Here is a 19426-nt window from a genome sequence, read left to right on the forward strand (position 1 = left end):
CAGGCATATCATCCCCTTTTGCTCTTTTTAAAGCCATATTAAGGCTTTCTAACTCTTCCCTACAGGGGCCATGATCTGCTTCCTCAAACCCTTGCTCGCAGGCCAGCTTATATGCTGCCTTCACTTCCTTAACATTTTCCTCCTGCTCTTTTAATTCTTGTATGAGGTGAGCATTCTTCTCCCGCACCCTCATCTCATTGCTCTTGGCCTCTGCAACTAGGCACTTCAGGTACTCTGACTCGTGCCTCGTGTGGCTTTTGCCCTCACTAAACTGAACTACCAGGTGCTCTACCTTGGCCTGGTATTCCTCAACCTCCCTTTCCCTATCCCAACACTCTGCCCTGGCTTCCCTAAGCCTGCGGGTGACTTCCCCAAGCCCGCGGGAACCTAACCACAAACAAACCAGTGGGATAAAAAGAAACCCAATAACTGCTGCTCTCTCCAGACTCAAACCACTGTCTGCCACATCGCACACCGTTGCCGACGGTCCTGCCGCGGTCACCATTTTGTAGGAATTCCACACAGGTAGCGGGGTTGCGGTTATTGTCTCTGGCCAGTCAGAAGCCTCTGAGCTGCTCCAGGGACCCCCGTGCGGTTTTGAAGCGCTCCCCTCTTCCTGGTTCTGACTGCCGGACTTATTCGGTAGCAATGTAGACAGAAAACGTGACTCATGGTTTGGGTGCAAAACAGACCAGTATTTATTGAAACAAAAAAAAAGAAACAAACTTAAAATGTAATCGATACAGCACTTGTGCCTGGTACAGCAATTTTGCTTAATGCAGTACACTCACTACTCCTTGCTCAGTGCAACACTCCTTTAAATACAGTACACTTTTAAAAAAAAAAAAACAGCTACAGTGTTCACCACAGCACTTCTCTGCTTGGTACAACACCCCTTTAATACAGTTTCAATATAGAACTCAGTGTTCACTATAGCACTTCTCTGCTAGTGCAACACTGTCTTACTTAAAATAGGGGAGGAGAAACGGACACAACGAGGGAAAATCGACTAAAATCACAGTTCTAACAAAATTCCCACTTAATTCCCACCCCTATACCTATTCTAATTTACCTTGCAAAGGGCCAGAAAAATATATGCTCCCCAATTAAAATGCCTGCTCCGTGCCCTGCGATCTTTGATCCTCGCTGCCCCGAAGTAAAAACACCCCAGTATTTTAAAAGTAAACTGCTGGTGTTCCACTTCTTCAGGCAGGCTCCCACATTGTAGAGGGCACAGAGGTGAGGCCACAGAGAGAGAGAGATGGCTTCTGAGAAGCTATCTTTTATACCCCATTTGGGGCCGAAACCTTCCCGTCCAAATCCGGATGTATCTGGGCTAAAACTGAAGGGGTCCAAACTGTCCCCATTGTCTAGAATGGGTTTGGATGAATTACCCATTCATTTAAACTGTTCCTTTTCTCAGTTTAAATGTGTCTTCAATTGTCTGTGATGGGCTTTGAATGAAACTGCCTTGGTTTGGGGAAAAAAAAGGCATGTCTATTTCCTTGATTGCTTTGAGTAAACAGCCTTGAAGGTAACAAAGTCATTGTCCTTGTGGTCAACCGAAACCGCAGTCTTAAGTGGATAATCCTTTGTGTACACAAAGTAGCAGTTTCTGTAAACACATCGATTGTCTGCTGCAGGGAGGGGAACTCCCCTTTGATTAGCAGCTTGACTGCCCCATTGAACCTTTTTCACAGACACTGCAGGCTAAGAACATAACATAAGAAATAGGAGCAGGAGTAGGCCAATCGGCCCCTTGAGCCTGCTCCACCATTCAATAAGATCATGGCTGATCTGATCCTAACCTCAAATCTTCTATCACTCTCCATCCCACCTGAACCAATATGATCTCCCGGGAGAGGCGAAAAACCAGATTTAAAAAATCCAATGGCCAATTTGTGAGAAAAGATCTGGGAAATTCCTCTCCGACCCATCTAGGTGATCGAAACTCTTCCAAGAGATCACTCTGTCCCTATATTTTCTACAGTACTTGCCTTCTGTAAAGGTGATCTCCACCCCAGCCAGGAACAGGAATAAAACCATCTCCTGAAATCTAACACAGAATTAGAACACAAGAAGTAGGAGCAGAACCAGGCTACATGGCCCCTGGGCCCGCTCCAATACCCACAGGGCTATGACCATTCCGAACCTAGACTCATGTCCAATTTCCTGCCCACTCCCCATAACCCTTAATACCCTTTACTTCTAGGAAACTATCTCTTTCTGTTTTACATTTATTTTAATGATGTAGCTTTCTCGGGCAGCAAATTTCACAAACCTACCATCCTCTGAGTGAAGAAGTTCTCATCTCCGTTTTGAAAGAGCAGCCCCTTATTTTAAGATTATGCCCCCTAGTTCTAGTTTCACCCATCATTGGGAACATCCTCACCGCATCCACCCGATCAAGCCCCTTCACAATTTTATGTTTCAATAAGATCGCCTCTCATTCTTCTGAACTCCAATGAGTAGAGCCCCAATCTACTCAACCTCCCCTCATATGACCACCCCCTCATCCCCGGGATTAACCGAGTGAACCTTCTTTGTACTGACTCGAGAGCAAGTATGTCTTTTCTTAAGTATGGACATCAAAACTGTATGCAGTATTCCAGGTGCGGTCTCACCAATACCTTGTATAATTGCAGCAATACCTCCCCTGTTTTTATATTCTATCCCCCTAGCAATAAAAGCCAACATTCCATTGGCCTTCTTGATCACTTGCTGCACCTGCATACTAACTTTTTGAGTTTCGTGCACCAGGACCCCCAGATCCCTTTGTACTACTGTAACTTTCAAGTCCTTTATCTTCTGCCATGCGGTCTGATGGCCATTTTGATACCTGGATTTTAAAGGTATATCACCCAGGTATTCTTTAATCAAAATTAATCTTCGGAACTGTAGGAAATTTTGAAATTATTGTGAACTCCCTACACACCAGAGAGCAGACTGCGCCACTGTTTACCGTCTCACTGAAAGGCGGCACCATTTGACAGTACAGATTCTTCAGTGCTGTTCCGGAGTGTTATCCTCGGTTATGTGATTAAGTCTATGGAGTGGGACTTCATCCCACAATCCTCACACTCAGAGGTGAGAGCGCGCCCCCCGAGTCACAGCTGACCCCTACCACTGGGGCAGAGGCGGCTGCCCACCTGCTTCTGGAATGTGTGTTTGCAGAGGCAGTCTGGAGAGAAGATGCAGTGGATTTTCTGTAGAGGCCGGGTCCTCCCAGGAAATTCCCTAACACAGGCCTCTGTGCTCAATGGATCCTTCCCAGGGACATTCACAGAATCACAGAAAACCCCACAGTGCAAATAGAAGCCATTTCGGCCCATCGAGCCTGCACCGACACACATCCCACCCGATCCCCGTAACCCCTACACCAACACGTATCCCACCCTATCCCTGTAACCCCACGTATTTAATCCCCCTAACACTAAGGTTCAATTTATCATAGCCAATCAACCTAACCCGCACATCTTTGGACTGTGGGAGGAAACCGGAGCACCCGGAGAAAACACACGCAAACACGGGGAGAATGTGCAAACTCCACACAGACAGTCGCCCGAGGCCGGATTCGAACCCGGGTCTCTGGCGCTGTGAGGCAACTGGACATTGGCCCAGAAAAAAACATCAACTGATTGTGGAAGGACTTGGAGTGACATCTTTCCTCCAATATTAGGAAGAATCTCTTTACACAGAGTGGTGAGAATGTGGAACTCGCTGCCACATGGAGTGTATGCAGTAGAGGGCATGGATGAATTGAAAGGGAGGCTTGAATTCCAGGATGACTATATACTGTGCAGAATGAATTGGGAGCTTTTTTTGTATATGTTTGAGCAAATGAAATGTGATTTTGGATATAGAAAACATCTCTAGATACTCAAACCCTGTATCGGGTATTTGGGGTCTGTGGATTCACATCTCAGCCAGTGCTGCCCTCCCAGTCCCTGATAAAGAGGAAGTACATCACAGGGTGTGGGGGTGGGACTGTGGGACAGACCAGTGGGAAATGGGAGGGGGTGAAACGACATCCTATTGGGATTGATCTTTAAGCGCTTCCCCCTACAGGAAGGACATTCGAGCCAATCCCGCAGGGAGAAAACACAGACTGTGACTTTTTGGGATGTACCCTCCATCAGACTGAGAGAAACATGCTTTTTAGTGAGGCTGGGAAAGTCGAGGGGGAAGGGGGAGAGGAGAGACCAATGTTGATTTGAAATAAATGACTCGTTTTACTGCAGAGATATTGTCTGTAATTCTATCCTGCAAAATGTTCCATATCTTTCACAATATACAACATTGAGGTATATTTTTATGTTTGCCTGGCTGGGTGTTAAGCAGCGCCTGGGTGAAGCACAGAAAGTGAAATCCAGCGTGGGGGCTCCATACCCCTTACACAGCCCAGCAGGACTTTCTTACATTCACTTCAATGGAAGGAGAATCTGGGCAGGTTCTGTCATTGGCTGCAATCCTCCCCGCCGGACAGAATTCTATTCCATTGTGTTTTGGAACCTACTCTCGGCCATCACCAGCATGGTGCGACTGCTGCCTCCCACACAGAGGCGCCTCTCACCCCGGCTGCTCTTCCAGCTTCGCAGTCATTTACACAACTTTACCCGGCTCGCAAGTCCCAACCCGGGAGTCCACCTGGAGTGTGTGTAGGAGTGGGAGGGGGAATGGAGAATGGCTGCACCGGCCCTGACAAGCCTCAGTTCTGCCGCTGTATATTTCAGATACAAGTTCACACATCACTCAGTGCTGAATATTAAATGTCCCTCGCACCACCCAAAGCAACTCTGGGTTTGAAAGATCAACAGGTGCCGCTTGCACCCAGCGTTGCTATGGGGAAAATTACTGTAAATATATCTGGTGACGTACTTCTGTCCTTTGAATATCATTTCAATAGGCCTGTCCATGTGTGGCAGGCAAGCCAATGGGCGGAAAATAGGTGGAATGCATCCAGAACCAAACTTCCACCCACTCACCCGAGCTCTGCCCATTTAATTACCAGAGGGAGGGTGGAAGGGCCCAGGCCAGGGCTTTGATGCTAAACTACATTGGTTTATATATTGCATCTCCAGATAATCTCACCAGACGCATCTGAGCTGTTAGGAAGTTTATTGTCGGTGTCAGCTGTGGCTCAGCGGTTAACACCGTCGTCTGAGTCTGAAGGTTGTGTGTTCAAGTCTCGCTCCAGAGTCTTGAACACAAGTCTGGGCTGACACTCCAGTGTGGTACTGAGGGAGCGCTGCACTGTCGGAAGTGCTTGTCTTTTGGAAGACACGTTAAACTGAGGGCCCGTCTGCTCGCTTAGGTGGAAAAAAGATCCCACTGCACTATTTGAAAAAGAGTGAATCATCCTCGGTGTCCTGACCAACATTTATCCCTCAGTCAGCATTACTAAAAACAGATTATCTGGTCATTATCACATTGCTGTATGTGGGAGCTTGCTGTGCGCAAATTGGATGTCGCATTTGCTACTTTACAACAATGACTACATTTTAAAAACTTGTCATTGGTTGTAAAGTGCTTTTGGGTCATCATGAAGTTGTGAAAGGCGCGATATCAATTCAAGTCTTCTATTTTCAAAGAAATCACATGGTTAGATTTTGCCAAATTTGATTGCCACGCACCACTATCTAATTGTAACTAAATATATCAGTTATTTCAGTCTGCAAACCTGTGGTTTGTGTGATAATATACATTTAACCCTTTTAGCTCCGGTATCATTCTGGTGAATCTGCGTGGCACCAGACTCTGCCATTTACAGAAACAAGAGCTTAGACGAGACTACATTTAATTCAGTCAGTTAATTACCCCAAGTCAGGGATCTCCGACCAAAGTTAGATCAGGAGAAACCCTCCCTGTGAAATTTCAGGGACAATTCTTCATAGCCCGCATTGGCCGGGAATTTCCTCCGCCAGTTTTCCTTTTGAGAGAAGGTGCGAACCCGGGACAGGATGGAATGTCCCGCAAACTGCTCCCCTCACACTATCCCACTTTCTGGACTCTGGGAAATTTACATGGATCGGGCAGCGGGACCCCATTAACAACACAACTGGGGTCCCCTCCTCAGGAAACTCAAAGCACAGGCCCGGTCACAGTGGAACAGTGCTGGGCGGAGGAAATAGCAAGAGGGGAAAATTCCGTCAATTTTATGCGAGCCCGGTTCTCCCGCCCGACCCCCTGCACTGGATCTTTCTGCACAACCATCCCTCCCAGCCATTGCTGCCGAGGCTCAATGTGACATGGGACTATTATGCGCCACTCCCCAAATGGGCTCTAATTTAAGACCAGTTGAAAGGGGTTTGGGGCGGGGGGCGATGTGGTGTAACAGGGTCACGTCCCAACTTGTGCCCCTCCCTGTGCAGAATACTGCTTACTATTATGTCAAATCGACCGAGGATATCAGGTCCCACTGCATCTCATGTCAATCCAGCTCTCACTGGTGACTGAGGTCAGAGAACTAAGTTTGATGGCATCCCTGCTCCCAACAAACACTAACTGCAAACGGTGCTGACACTTTCTGTGGAATGGGGAGGAGCATTCCTGATTCTCCTCACGCCCCCGAAATGAAACCATTGTCTGATTATCTTTCCCTGGGCAGCCTCCAGCACTGCCTTTAAGGATCGCTGGTTAGGCCGCTAGAGACCCGCCTGACAACCGAGCTTGGGGATAAGTTGGAGATCTTTCCTGTGTGTTATGGGCAGGAATGATTTGAGCAGGGAATCAGGGCCTGGAGAGCGCAATGTGAGCCGCCACTGTGGGTGTCACTCAGTGCCTGTAATGTTTGAATGGAGGTGGTGAATCAGTGGGGATCAGAATGTCAGCCTCGACCATTGGCTAGAATCCAGGAGTGGAGCTGGAACCCACAACACTTGGACCCAGAATCCAAAAGGGCTGCAGACCACACCAAGTTTACACTGGGATTGACATTCAATGCCTCTTCTGGATTTCTATCTGATTGATTTATTGATAATTGACAATCACTTACATAGACAGGTTTTCTCATTGACAAGTGACTATCAGTAAATTGACATTTTGACATTGTCCAGTGATGAGGACAATTTAGTGCAGATAAAAAGGCTGGCGGCTCAACACTCGGCCGGTGATCAGGGCCTGACCTTGTCACCTTCCCGCAGGCCTGTACACATACTGACAGCGAGGAGTAGCCACACTCTCTCCTTAAAGCACTCAATCGGACAGTTTCTATGGCAGGTCAGAGAGCCGGTCCTGCAGACTGCCCCAGTGCACAATGTTGATTCTCAGTCCGAACACTCAGATTGAAGAGAATGGTACACTGATCATCATCAAATGGTGAAGTGCCCACTCTGTCACTTCTTCAATTGTTGCATCAAATGTTTTTAACTTCAGGGCAGTGATGTCATTAGTGCCCCGTGCTGACCTGTAGCAACACAGAGGGTGAAATTTGTCTTGGCAGGTAGCGCAAAACAGGCGCATCTGCTGCCCAGTTCACACTCCGCCCAATATTCTTTCCCACAGGTTGTAAAATGGGCTGCTGATTGGTTGTCACCCATTTTGCAGAACTGCCCAAGGTGAATCTCACCCCCTTTGGTCATCGATTAAAGTTGCAGAGACCAGTCACTCTGACTTGTGCCCACCTCCAGTCTGACTATAGGATCCCCTGGTCCCACATCACTGGGTGATTTTTCACCGCCATTGACCACCTCTCTCCCCCTGTATCCCATAAACAGGTGACACTACATCACATCGCAGCCTTTCACTCCTCCCGCAAAGAGTAAGTCAGTGGGTTAGAATAACTTGTTCCAAAACACACCGACATAGTACTAGAAACTGTTGAGCTCAATTGCTTGGTGCTGTGTTAATTACACTTCGATTACAAACTGATTAACAACAGGAACTGTTTATTACACCAGACCAGGAGAGAGAATCTATAATCAAGCCATAGGAAATGAAAGCAATTAATAAATCCCAATCCAGTAGATTTTCTTCGGTTCTGCATTTTTCCCACCCTCATGTAAACAGGGACTGATGTAAGGGTGGACTTTCTCAGTGAACGTGTGGAGATTGTACATGTTGTCCGCATTGTAAAATGACACCTGTCCAGCCTCATAGTCCAGGTGCACCCCGATCTTCCGGGGCTTCACACTCTGGGTGAGGCGGGGGTAGATGGTGAAGTGAGAGCCTTGTATTAATTTCCATTCCTCAGCCAGTATTCAGTATCCAGATTCTGGTACCGCTACCACATAGCCTTTCCTGTCAATGGACTCTCGGGCCACTCCCTGATCCCACTCAATCTTTTTCCCAGTAGTGCCTCCCTGATGTGAATCCCTCAGATCCCAGGACACCGAGCCTGTTGTTAAACCTTTCCGGAGAGTGAGTGAGAGACGCCTCCATCTCTTTTCACTTTTCACTCAATTCAATTCAATTCAATTCAGTTCAAATTACTTTATTGGCATGACGAGATAGATCTTATGTTGCCAAAGCACAGAAATACATGTATGATTGACCATATAAACACAGATCTAGACATAGTGGCCCCGAATTACAGAACCACATTAACAAACACCTTCTGAAAACCCATATACATCACATGTGTTTCATTCCATCGATCTATATCGAAAATTCTTAAAAACAGTGTGAACATTTGTCAAACACGACTTGCCTACAGCTTATCAGTTCGAGCCACCACGATCATCCCCTCTATCAATAAATGTTCACGAATTTGACATTCAAATAGAGATTCCAGGAGTTTACTCACAACACAGTCCTCCCTCTATCTCATCTGCACTGCTCGATAGACTGCAAAATCCACCGCGAAATGTGCTATTGCCCTTCCTATTCCTTAACTGTATAGATATAGGGTTGGATTTTGCCAGTGGGGCGGGCTGGGGTCGTGTCAGGTGGTTTTTGTGTCAGGAACTTTAAGTAGTTTCCAGGTCAGTAAACTCATGACGTTCCCTGTAATTCCTGTCTGTTGCCTCTGGCCTCTCCTTTTCCCAGTCCCACTAAAACTGTTCCCTTTGTTTTCAGTCCACAAAGAGTTATACCCAAACCGTTCCCCTGTCCTTTGTACAGATACTGACGGAGCCGCTGGGCATTTTCACCTCTTCATATCATTGTTTCAGATTCACAATATTTTCAGTTTATCTATTTAGTTCCTATTTGACGAGTATCTCTTCGGTAACATTCTGTGATTCTAAGATTTGATATCCTGTCAGTTCTGTGATGTTTAAATAATCCAGACTCATTCTGTGTCCCTCCCACTTACCCAATGTTCTTGTCCACTGAAATGCCCCTCGTATGTTAACAATAAGCTGACTCCGTCCACCCCTCCTTCAATCGCCTGTTCCAGTCTGTCCCAGTAGAATTTCGTGAACCGGAACAGCTGGTAATCGTCGCACTTTGTCAAGAACTCCGTGATTGTAGAGTTCGGATCTGTGAACACAAATGGAGAAAACTAAACACATTATCCACTTTCTACCCAGGTGGCTACATGTCATCGTATACCAAATGGCTACAGCTTCCTGTGAGCCACATTATCAAACACCTTCCGGTGAGCCACATTATCAAACACCTTCCGGTGAGCCACATTATCAAACACCTTCTGGTGAGCCACATTATCAAACACCTTCTGATAACCCACATGCACCGCATGTACAAAATTCCATCAACCTGTATAGTCACGGCTCCACAAAACTGCATCTTAATGTGTTAGGAGATTGGGCACATGACTAGCAAATGATGTTTAGCTTGGATAAGTGCCGTGTTATGCCTGTGGGCAGTGCGAGTGCTCAACATTCATACACCCTTCATGGTATTAAATAAGGGGGAGAAAGGAAGATCCAGGCATTCTAGTGGATACATCTCTAAAGGTACAGGAGCAATGCCGTGAAGTGATAGCTAGAACAAAGGAAATATTGGGGTGCATTCATAGGACAGTAGGGTATAAGACGACCTATTCTGTCCTAGTACAAGACTTTGGTAAGGCTTCACTTGGAATACTGTGTCCAGTTATGGTCCCCACATAAGTTGGGTGATATTGCGGCTTTGAACCTGTTGCAGAGGAGGGACATTAGACTAATTCCCAGTATAAAGCAACTTCGTTATCAAGATAGGCTAAGAATTTGGACTCTACACTTTAGAGAAGTGATGGGCCTTCAATAACCACAAAACTAGAAGTTATAGACTTAAACAAGTTGGCTTTTAATCACTAAGATCAGAGCTAACATCTCAACACGCCGACTGGTTCACAGGAATGAGTCATACAGATCCTGGGATCTTTATGGAAGAGAAGTCAGGGGCAGAGCCAAGAGCCAAGACCTAGAACCTCCCAGGTTAGTCGGGAAAGAGGAAGTGAAACTATACACAGTGGGGGAGGGTAATATACATGAGTGCAAAACGAATACAGGATCAAGACAAACAGATTTCATTACATTCACCCCTTCTATAGATTTAGTCCATCGGGGTAATGTTTCTTAAAAGTTGGTATAAGTGAGTCTGTCAGGAGGTTTTGCAGTTCTCCGTGATCGGCGCAAAGCCAGTTGGGGTGCCTCTAGGGGAGTGGATTCTGGTTCCTCTGCTGTCCGGGCCTCCACAGTGTCTTCCAGTTTTTCTGCAGTGTCCTCCAGGTTAAAGTTGGGTATTGATATCTCTGGGCGTCCTGTCTGTTTGTAGTGTAGGTCTTCATCGGGTAGTCTCCCATCGTTCTCTCCGCTCCCCGAGGGAGCGAGGTCTTTTATGGAAACAGTGTCCTCTCGCCCGTCAGAGTATTCGATATAGGCGTACTGAGGGTTTGCATGGAGGAGCTGTACCTTTTCCACAAGGGGGTCTGTTTTATGGCCTCTCACGTGCTTCCGCAATAGTACTGTCCCCGGAGACGTCAGCCACGTGGGTCGAGATATGCCCAAGGTGGATTTCCGGGGGAAAACGAACATCTTTTCGTGAGGGGTAGCGTTAGTGGCAGTACATAACAGACCTTATGGAGTGGAGCACATCTGGGAGGACTTCCTGCCAGCGGGAGGTCGGAAGGCCTTTTGAATTTAAGGCTAACGTGACAGCCTTCCAAACAGTAGCATTCTCCCTTTCCACTTGCCCATTACCCCGGGGGTTGAAGCTAGTGGTTCTGCTAGTGGCTATCCCCTTCGAGAGCAAGAACTGGCGCAGCTCGTCACTCAAGAATGACATAGATACATAGATACATAGAAGATAGGAGCAGGAGTAGGCCATTCGGCCCTTCGTGCCTGCTCCGCCATTCGATGAGATCATGGCTGATCCTTTAATTCAGTATCCCGTCCCCGCCTTCTCTCCGTAACCCTTAACCCCTTTTGCCCGTAGAAATATATCTAATTCCCTCTTAAATATATTTAATGAGCTGGCGTACACTGCCCTCTGTGGCAATGAGTTCCACAGGTTCACCACTCTCTGAGTGAAGAAATTCCCCCTCATCTCTGTCCTAAATGGTTTAGCCCTTATCCTTAAATTATGTCCTCTAGTTCTGTTCTCACCCGCCAAGGGAAACATTCCTTCTGCATCCAGTCTGTCTAGACCTGTCAGAATTTTATACACTTCTATGAGGTCCCCTCTCAATCTTCTAAACTCCAGTGTGTACATCCCTAAACTACATAGTCTCTCCTCATAGGTCATTCCCGCCATTCCTGGTATCAGCCTGGTGAATCGCCGCTGCACCCCCTCCATGGCAAGAACATCCTTCCTCAGATGAGGCGACCAAAACTGTACACAGTACTCGAGGTGTGGTCTCACCAGTGCCCTGTACAGCTGCAGCAAGGTATCCCTGTTCCTGTATTCTAACCCTTTTGCTATGAAGGCCAGCATACCGTTTGCCTTCTTGACCGCCTGTTGCACCTGCATGCTCGCCTTCAGTGACTGGTGTACAAGAACACCCAGGTCTCTCTGTACTTCCCCCTCTCCCAATCTATTGCCATTTAAATAATAATTTGCCCTCCCGTTCCTGCACCCAAGGTGGATAACTTCGCACTTGTCCACATTATAGTGCATCTGCCATTTATCCGCCCAATCGCCCAGTCTGTCCAAATCGCTCTGGAGCTTCCTGGTCTCTTCCTCTGAGCCCACCCCCCCTCCTAGTTTAGTGTCGTCTGCAAATTTGGAAATGCTGCATCCGACTCCCTGATCCAGGTCATTAATGTAAATTGTGAACAGCTGGGGGCCCAGGACAGATCCCTGTGGTACCCCACTTGTTACTGCCCCCTATCGCTGTTTATGTAGTTCGGCATGCCAAACATGCAGAATAGATTACAGAGACACTTGATGACCGTGGCACTGGTCATGTCTGGGCATGGAATGGTGATGGGGAAGCGGGAATATTCATCAATGATATTGAGGAAGTATACGTTATGGTCGGCAGAGGGAAGGGGGTCCCTTGAAGTCCAGACTTAGGCGCTCGAATGGCCATGTGGCTTTGATAAGGTGTGCACGGTCAGGCCTGTAGAAATGAGGCTTGCATTCTGCACAGATGCGGCAGGCTCTGGTCATTGCCCTGACCACCTCGATGGAGTGGGGCAGATTGCGGGACTTTATAAAATGGTATATTCGGGTGACCCCTGGGTGACAGAGGTTGTTGTGGAGACCCTGTAGTTTGTCCGTATGAATGCTGGCACACATTCCCCACGATAGGGCGTCTGGGGGTTCATTAAGGGCTCTCGGCCTGTACATAATATCATAGTGGAATGTGGATAGTTCGATCTTCCACCTGAGTATTTTGTTTCCCCCTTTTGTTATTAAACATGAAAGCCACCGACCACTGGTCGGTGAGCAGGGTGAAACGTTTGCCGGCTAGGTAGTGTCTCCAGTGCCGCACTGCCTCCACTATAGCCTGTGCCTCCTTCTCGACAGAAGAGTGCCTGATTTCAGGTCCCTGAAGGGTTCGGGAGCAGAAGGCCACAGTTCTCCCAGCCTGCTTTGAGGGTCGCAGCTAAGGCGAAGTCTGACACATCGCTTTCGACTTGAAAGGGAATGCATTCGTCCACTGCACACACTGCAGCCCTTTTTAATGTCCTGTTTGATACTGGTGAAAGCCTCCCGAGCTTCAGCTGATAGTGGGAAGGACGTCGATTTAATGAGGGGTCGGGCCTTATCAGAGTAATTGGGCACCCATTGGGCATAACATGAAAAAAATCCCAGGCACCTTTTTTAAAGCTTTGGGATTGTGTGGCAGGGGCAGTTCCTTTTAGGGGGCGTAATCGGTCAGGGTCCGGTCCAATTACCCCATCTTCCACCACACAGCCAAGGATACAGAGACGGGTTGTGTTGAAGACACATTTGTCTTCGTTGTAGGTTAGATTCAGCTTTAGGGCAGTTTTTAAAAATCTCGCAAGATTTAGATCGTGGTCTTGCTGGTTGTGCGTCCAGATAGGGGTAGGTAGCTTGTAGTTTATTCTCATCAACCATGCTGCCCATCTCACGTTGGAAGACCGAGACCCCATTTGTTACCCCGAAGGGCACTCTGGAAAATGGTAGAGGCACCCGTTCGCCTCGAAGGCGGTGTATGGGTGGTCCTCCATTCTAATGGGGAGCTGGTGATACGCGGATTTGAGGTCGATAGTCGAGAAGACTCGGTATTGCGCAATCTGGTTGACCATTTCTGATATGCGGGGTAAAGGGTAGGCGTCCAGCTGGGTATAAATATTAACAGTCTGGCTGTAGTCAATTACCATCCGTTTCTTTTCACTATTTTTAACTATGACTACTTGGGCACGCCACAGGCTGGTACTGCATTCAATAATGCCTTCCCGCAGGAGTCTGTCCACTTCCGCCTTGATAAAGTGTCTGTCTTCCAGACTGTACCGTCTACTTTTGGTCACTATGGGCCTACAGTTCGGAGCAAGATTAGCGAATAAAGAGGGCGGGCTGATTTTTAAGGTTGATAGGCCACAGACTGAGTGGCGGCTGGGACCCGCCATATGCTAGCATGACACTTTCGTGGTGGCACTGGAAGTCCAGGCCCAAGATTACATTAACAGAGTTATGGCATCACGAGGAGTTTAAAATCCTTGTAGTCCATGCCTTTTACAGTCAGTGTTACCACACAGTAGCCCAAAATGTCCGAAGTGTGGGGCTTAGCAGCCATAGCAATTCTGCTCCGTGTAGGGGTTACCGTTAATGAGTGCCACCGTACCAGGCTAGGGTGGATAAAACTCTTGGTACTCCCACAGTCAATTAAACATTTCGTTAAATTCCCGTTTACCTGTATGTCCATCATGGATTTTGTCAACGGGTGTGGCCTGGATTGATCCACCGTGATCGAAGGCACTGTTGGGCCCTGGGCGGCCGTTGTGTCAGGAAAAGATGGTGGATCCCAAGATGGCGGCCCGCACGGCACGCACGAGGTGGTGACTGAGTTGGAAATCGAATTCCCCCTGCAGACTTTGCTAAAATGCCCCTTTTTCTTACATTTGAAGCATGTAGTGTCCTTCGCTGGGCATCGTTGTCTGGGGTGCTTGGCCTGGTCGCAGAAGTAGCATTTCGTGCCTCGAGACATTGCCGCTGTAGTAGGACTCCTGGGTGAACTTCTGTGTGGGGACTCCGGCGGCGTAGAGCTGGTCTGAGACCTGGATGGGGAAGATGGCGGCCCCCTCGGTGCGCACGAGGCGGTGAGGGCCGCATGGCCGGAAGAATCAGATTCAGAGTTTTTCTGGGCCACGTCCAGCGATCGTGCAGTGGCCACTGCCTTTTTTAAGTCCAGGACCACCACCTCCAGCAGTCTCTGCCGGATATAATTCTATTTGAGGCCCATGATGAACGAATCGCGGACCAATTCGTCAGAGTACGCGTTCGCCATCACGGCCTTGCAGTTACAGTCCCGGACCAGGTCCTTTAGGCCCTGTAAGAAATCGTCCATTGATTCCTCTGGTCGCTGCCTGCGTGTAGCCAGCAGATGTGTGGCGTACACTTTGTTTACCGGCCTCTGGTATTGGGCCTTCAGGATAGTGATGGCCTCCATGTAAGAGGTGGCGTCCCGGATGAACGAATAAATCCGATGACTTACGCGAGTAGTCAGTAGACTCAGTTTATCTACCTCGCTAGTGGATGAGGCCCCCGCGAAGAATTTGAAGCATTTGAGCCAGTGTCCAAATTGATTTGATGCTTCAGCGGAATGTGGATCCAAGTCCAGACGCTCTGGTTTTAGGAGTCGATCCATCCTAGTATTCTTTAGTGATTAAAATTGATGGGCCTTCAATAACCACAAAACTACAAGTTATAGACTTAAACAAGTTGGCTTTTAATCACTAAGGTCAGAGCTAACATCTCAACACGCGACTGGTTCACAGGAATGAGTCATACAGATCCTGGGATCTTTTATGGAAGCGAAGTCAGGGGCGGAGCCAATTGCCAAGACCTGGAACCTCCCAGGTTAGTCGGGAAAGAGGAAGTGAAACTATGCACAGTGGGGGAGGGTAATATACATGAGTGCAAAATGAGTACAGGATCAAGACAAACAGATTTCATTACAAGAAGCAAAGACTAAGCGGTGATCTGATTGAGGTTTATATGATGGGAATCGATTGTGTTCCATTTGCCACTTTGTTCCAATTACATAGCTTACGGAGGGCCAGGGGTCACCATTTTAAGTTGTGCAAGGCCAGATTTAAGTTCAATGTCAGGAGGTGGTTCTTTTCCCAGAGAATAGACGACCTCTGGAACAGGATACCTTCTCTGGCGGTGGACACTGACTCGGTGAATTCCTTCAGGTGAGAACTGGACCGGTTTCTGTTTGGTGCGGACATTACCGCTTACAACAGGAAGACACTTCTGGGAATTCAGTGTAAGATTGATTTGCTGGACTAGTTTCAATCGCCTAGATGGGTCGGAGAGGAATTTCCCCTATTTTAATCCCCCAAATTGGCCTGTTTTTTTCACATAGCCATGGTTTGGTTTGGGATAGCTAGAACAAAGTATGACAAAGCATTGCAATTGTCTGGGAAAGTCTGGATGGACCAAAGGGTCTTCACCTGTCCTTCATTGTTCGTAAAATTGTCATATACGACTTTTCTACAGCTAATCCATTCTAGCCTCCCCTCATCCTCCTTCTTGCTAAATGCTTGCTAATTTGACCTGGATTAACAGATTTGGTGGCGTTTCTACACAATGGTCTCTGGTTACCAGGGTAATCCTCTCTCCACATTAGAACAGAAACATCACTTGGGCTTCTTCAGTCCACCTGTATATTTTTGATATTAAACGTGGGTTGAAATGCTGTGGTCAGTCCCTCCTATCTCCTCTCTGACTTCCTCTAACAGTCTGGGGTGCATTATTTCTGAGCCCAGTGACTTCTCCACCTCGGCTACTTTAGCCAGATCCAAATCCTTCTCTACAGTGATCTCTAACTGTGGGCCCACATCCTCCTCTAGTACATGAAAACTTCACTTCCACCAGAAATAAATAAATGGTAAAAGGGTGAGGAACAAAAAACAAAGGGCCAAACTAATTCATAAAAAATGTGAGCATAAAAAAAGCCTGAGGGTTTTATACCTTAATGCGAGAAGCATCAGGAACAAGGTAGATGAATTAGCTGTGGAAATAGAGGTTAATAATTATGATCTAATTGGGATTACGGAAACATGGTTGCAGGGTGAGCAGGGCTGGGAGCTTAACATACAGGGGTATTCAGTATTTAGGAAGGATCGACAAAAAAGAAAGGGAGGAGGGGTAGCATTGCTAGTAAAAGAGGGGATAAATGCAATTGAAAGGAAGGATATTAACTCAGTTAATACAGAATCTATATGGGTGGAGCTAAGAAATAGCGAGGGGCGAAAAACATTAATAGGAGTGGTATATAGGCCTCCAAATAGTAAAATAGAGGTTAGGGAGGGCATCACGAGGGAAATTAGAGAAGCGTGCAATAAGAGCACAGCTGTCATCATAGGTGACTTTAACTTACATATAGATTGGACTAGCCTAATCAGTAAAAATAATGAGGAGGAGGAATTCCTTGAGTGTTTAAGGGATGGTTATCTGGATCAATATGTCGAGGAACCAACTCGGGAACAGGCTATATTGGACTGGGTACTGTGCAATGAGAAGGGACTAATCAGTAATCTTGTTGTACGGGGACCCTTGGGTCAGAGCGATCATAACATGATCGATTTCTCACTCGAAATGGAGAGCGAAGAAATTGACTCAGAGACTAAGGTCCTGAATTTAAACAAGGGGAATTATGATGCCATGAGACGGGAACTGAGTAGGTCTGATTGGACAACGTTCCTGAGAGGACTGGAGGTAGATAAACAATGGCAAACATTTAAAGATAGAATGACAAAATTGCAAAAATTGTTTATACCAATCTGGCATAAAAGGAAATCTAAAAAGGTGACTCAACCGTGGATAACAGGGGAAATTAGAGACAGCATAAAATCCAAAGATAGGGCGTATAAAATAGCCAAAAAAAGCGCCAGAGCGGAAGATTGGGAACAGTTTAAGATAGAGCAAAGGAGGGCAAAGGGCATGATCAAGAGGGGCAAAATAGCTTACGAAAACAAGCTGGCGGAAAATATAAAAACTAACTCCAAAAGCTTTTATAAATATATCAAAAGGAAAAGACTGGTGAAAACCAAAGTTGGTCCATTGCAGTCAGATACGGGGGAATATATAATGGGAAATAAGGAAATGGCAGATCAACTAAATGCATACTTTGGGTCAGTCTTTACGAAGGAAGACACAAAAAACCTCCCTGGGATATCGGGAAAAATAGGGACATTGGCAAAGGAGGAACTGACGCAAATCAATATCTCTAAGGATATGGTGTTAAGGAAGCTAAAGGGATTGAAGGTGGACAAATCCCCAGGGCCTGATAACATGCATCCTAGGGTACTGAAGGAGGTGGCCCTAGAGATAGCGGATGCACTAAGGATGATTTTTCAGAATTCATTAGACTCGGGAACAGTGCCGATGGATTGGAGGGTAGCTAACGTTACCCCACTATTCAAAAAGGGGGGTAGGGAAAAAGCAGGTAATTACAGACCTGTAAGCCTTACATCAGTTGTGGGCAAAATGCTGGAGTCCATCATTAAGGATGAAATAGCGGAGCACTTAGCAAATGGGGACAGGATAGGACAGAGTCAACATGGATTTACAAAGGGTAAATCGTGCTTGACTAATCTATTGGAATTTTTTGAGGGAGTAACTGGTAGAATAGATGGGGGAGAGCCAGTAGATGTGGTGTACCTGGACTTCCAAAAGGCCTTCGATAAGGTCCCACATAAAAGATTAGCATGGAAAATTGAGGCTCATGGGATAAAGGGGAAAGTTTTGGCGTGGATAGGGAACTGGCTGTCAGATAGAAAACAGAGAGTTGGAATAAACGGCTCATTTTCTGAATGGCAGGCAGTAACAAGTGGGGTACCACAGGGATCTGTCCTGGGCCCCCAGCTGTTCACAATTTACATTAATGACCTGGATCAGGGAGTCGGATGCAGCATTTCCAAATTTGCAGACGACACTAAACTAGGAGGTGGGGTGGGCTCAGAGGAAGAGACCAGGAAGCTCCAGAGCGATTTGGACAGACTGGGCGATTGGGCGGATAAATGGCAGATGCACTATAATGTGGACAAGTGCGAAGTTATCCACCTTGGGTGCAGGAACGGGAGGGCAAATTATTATTTAAATGGCAATAGATTGGGAGAGGGGGAAGTACAGAGAGACCTGGGTGTTCTTGTACACCAGTCACTGAAGGCGAGCATGCAGGTGCAACAGGCGGTCAAGAAGGCAAACGGTATGCTGGCCTTCATAGCAAAAGGGTTAGAATACAGGAACAGGGATACCTTGCTGCAGCTGTACAGGGCACTGGTGAGACCACACCTCGAGTACTGTGTACAGTTTTGGTCGCCTCATCTGAGGAAGGATGTTCTTGCCATGGAGGGGGTGCAGCGGCGATTCACCAGGCTGATACCAGGAATGGCGGGAATGACCTATGAGGAGAGACTATGTAGTTTAGGGATGTACACACTGGAGTTTAGAAGATTGAGAGGGGACCTCATAGAAGTGTATAAAATTCTGACAGGTCTAGACAGACTGGATGCAGAAGGAATGTTTCCCTTGGCGGGTGAGAACAGAACTAGAGGACATAATTTAAGGATAAGGGCTAAACCATTTAGGACAGAGATGAGGGGGAATTTCTTCACTCAGAGAGTGGTGAACCTGTGGAACTCATTGCCACAGAGGGCAGTGTACGCCAGCTCATTAAATATATTTAAGAGGGAATTAGATATATTTCTACGGGCAAAAGGGGTTAAGGGTTACGGAGAGAAGGCGGGGACGGGATACTGAATTAAAGGATCAGCCATGATCTCATTAAATGGCGGAGCAGGCACGAAGGGCCGAATGGCCTACTCCTGCTCCTATCTTCTATGTATCTATGTATCTATGTACCATCATTTTTAGAAAGTAAAGGAAATATTTTGAATCTCCC

This window comes from Somniosus microcephalus, unplaced genomic scaffold (genome assembly GCF_052327205.1).
Source record: "Somniosus microcephalus isolate GS21.2 unplaced genomic scaffold, FLI_Smic_1.0 unresolved_chr6, whole genome shotgun sequence".
Lineage (NCBI taxonomy): Eukaryota > Metazoa > Chordata > Chondrichthyes > Squaliformes > Somniosidae > Somniosus > Somniosus microcephalus.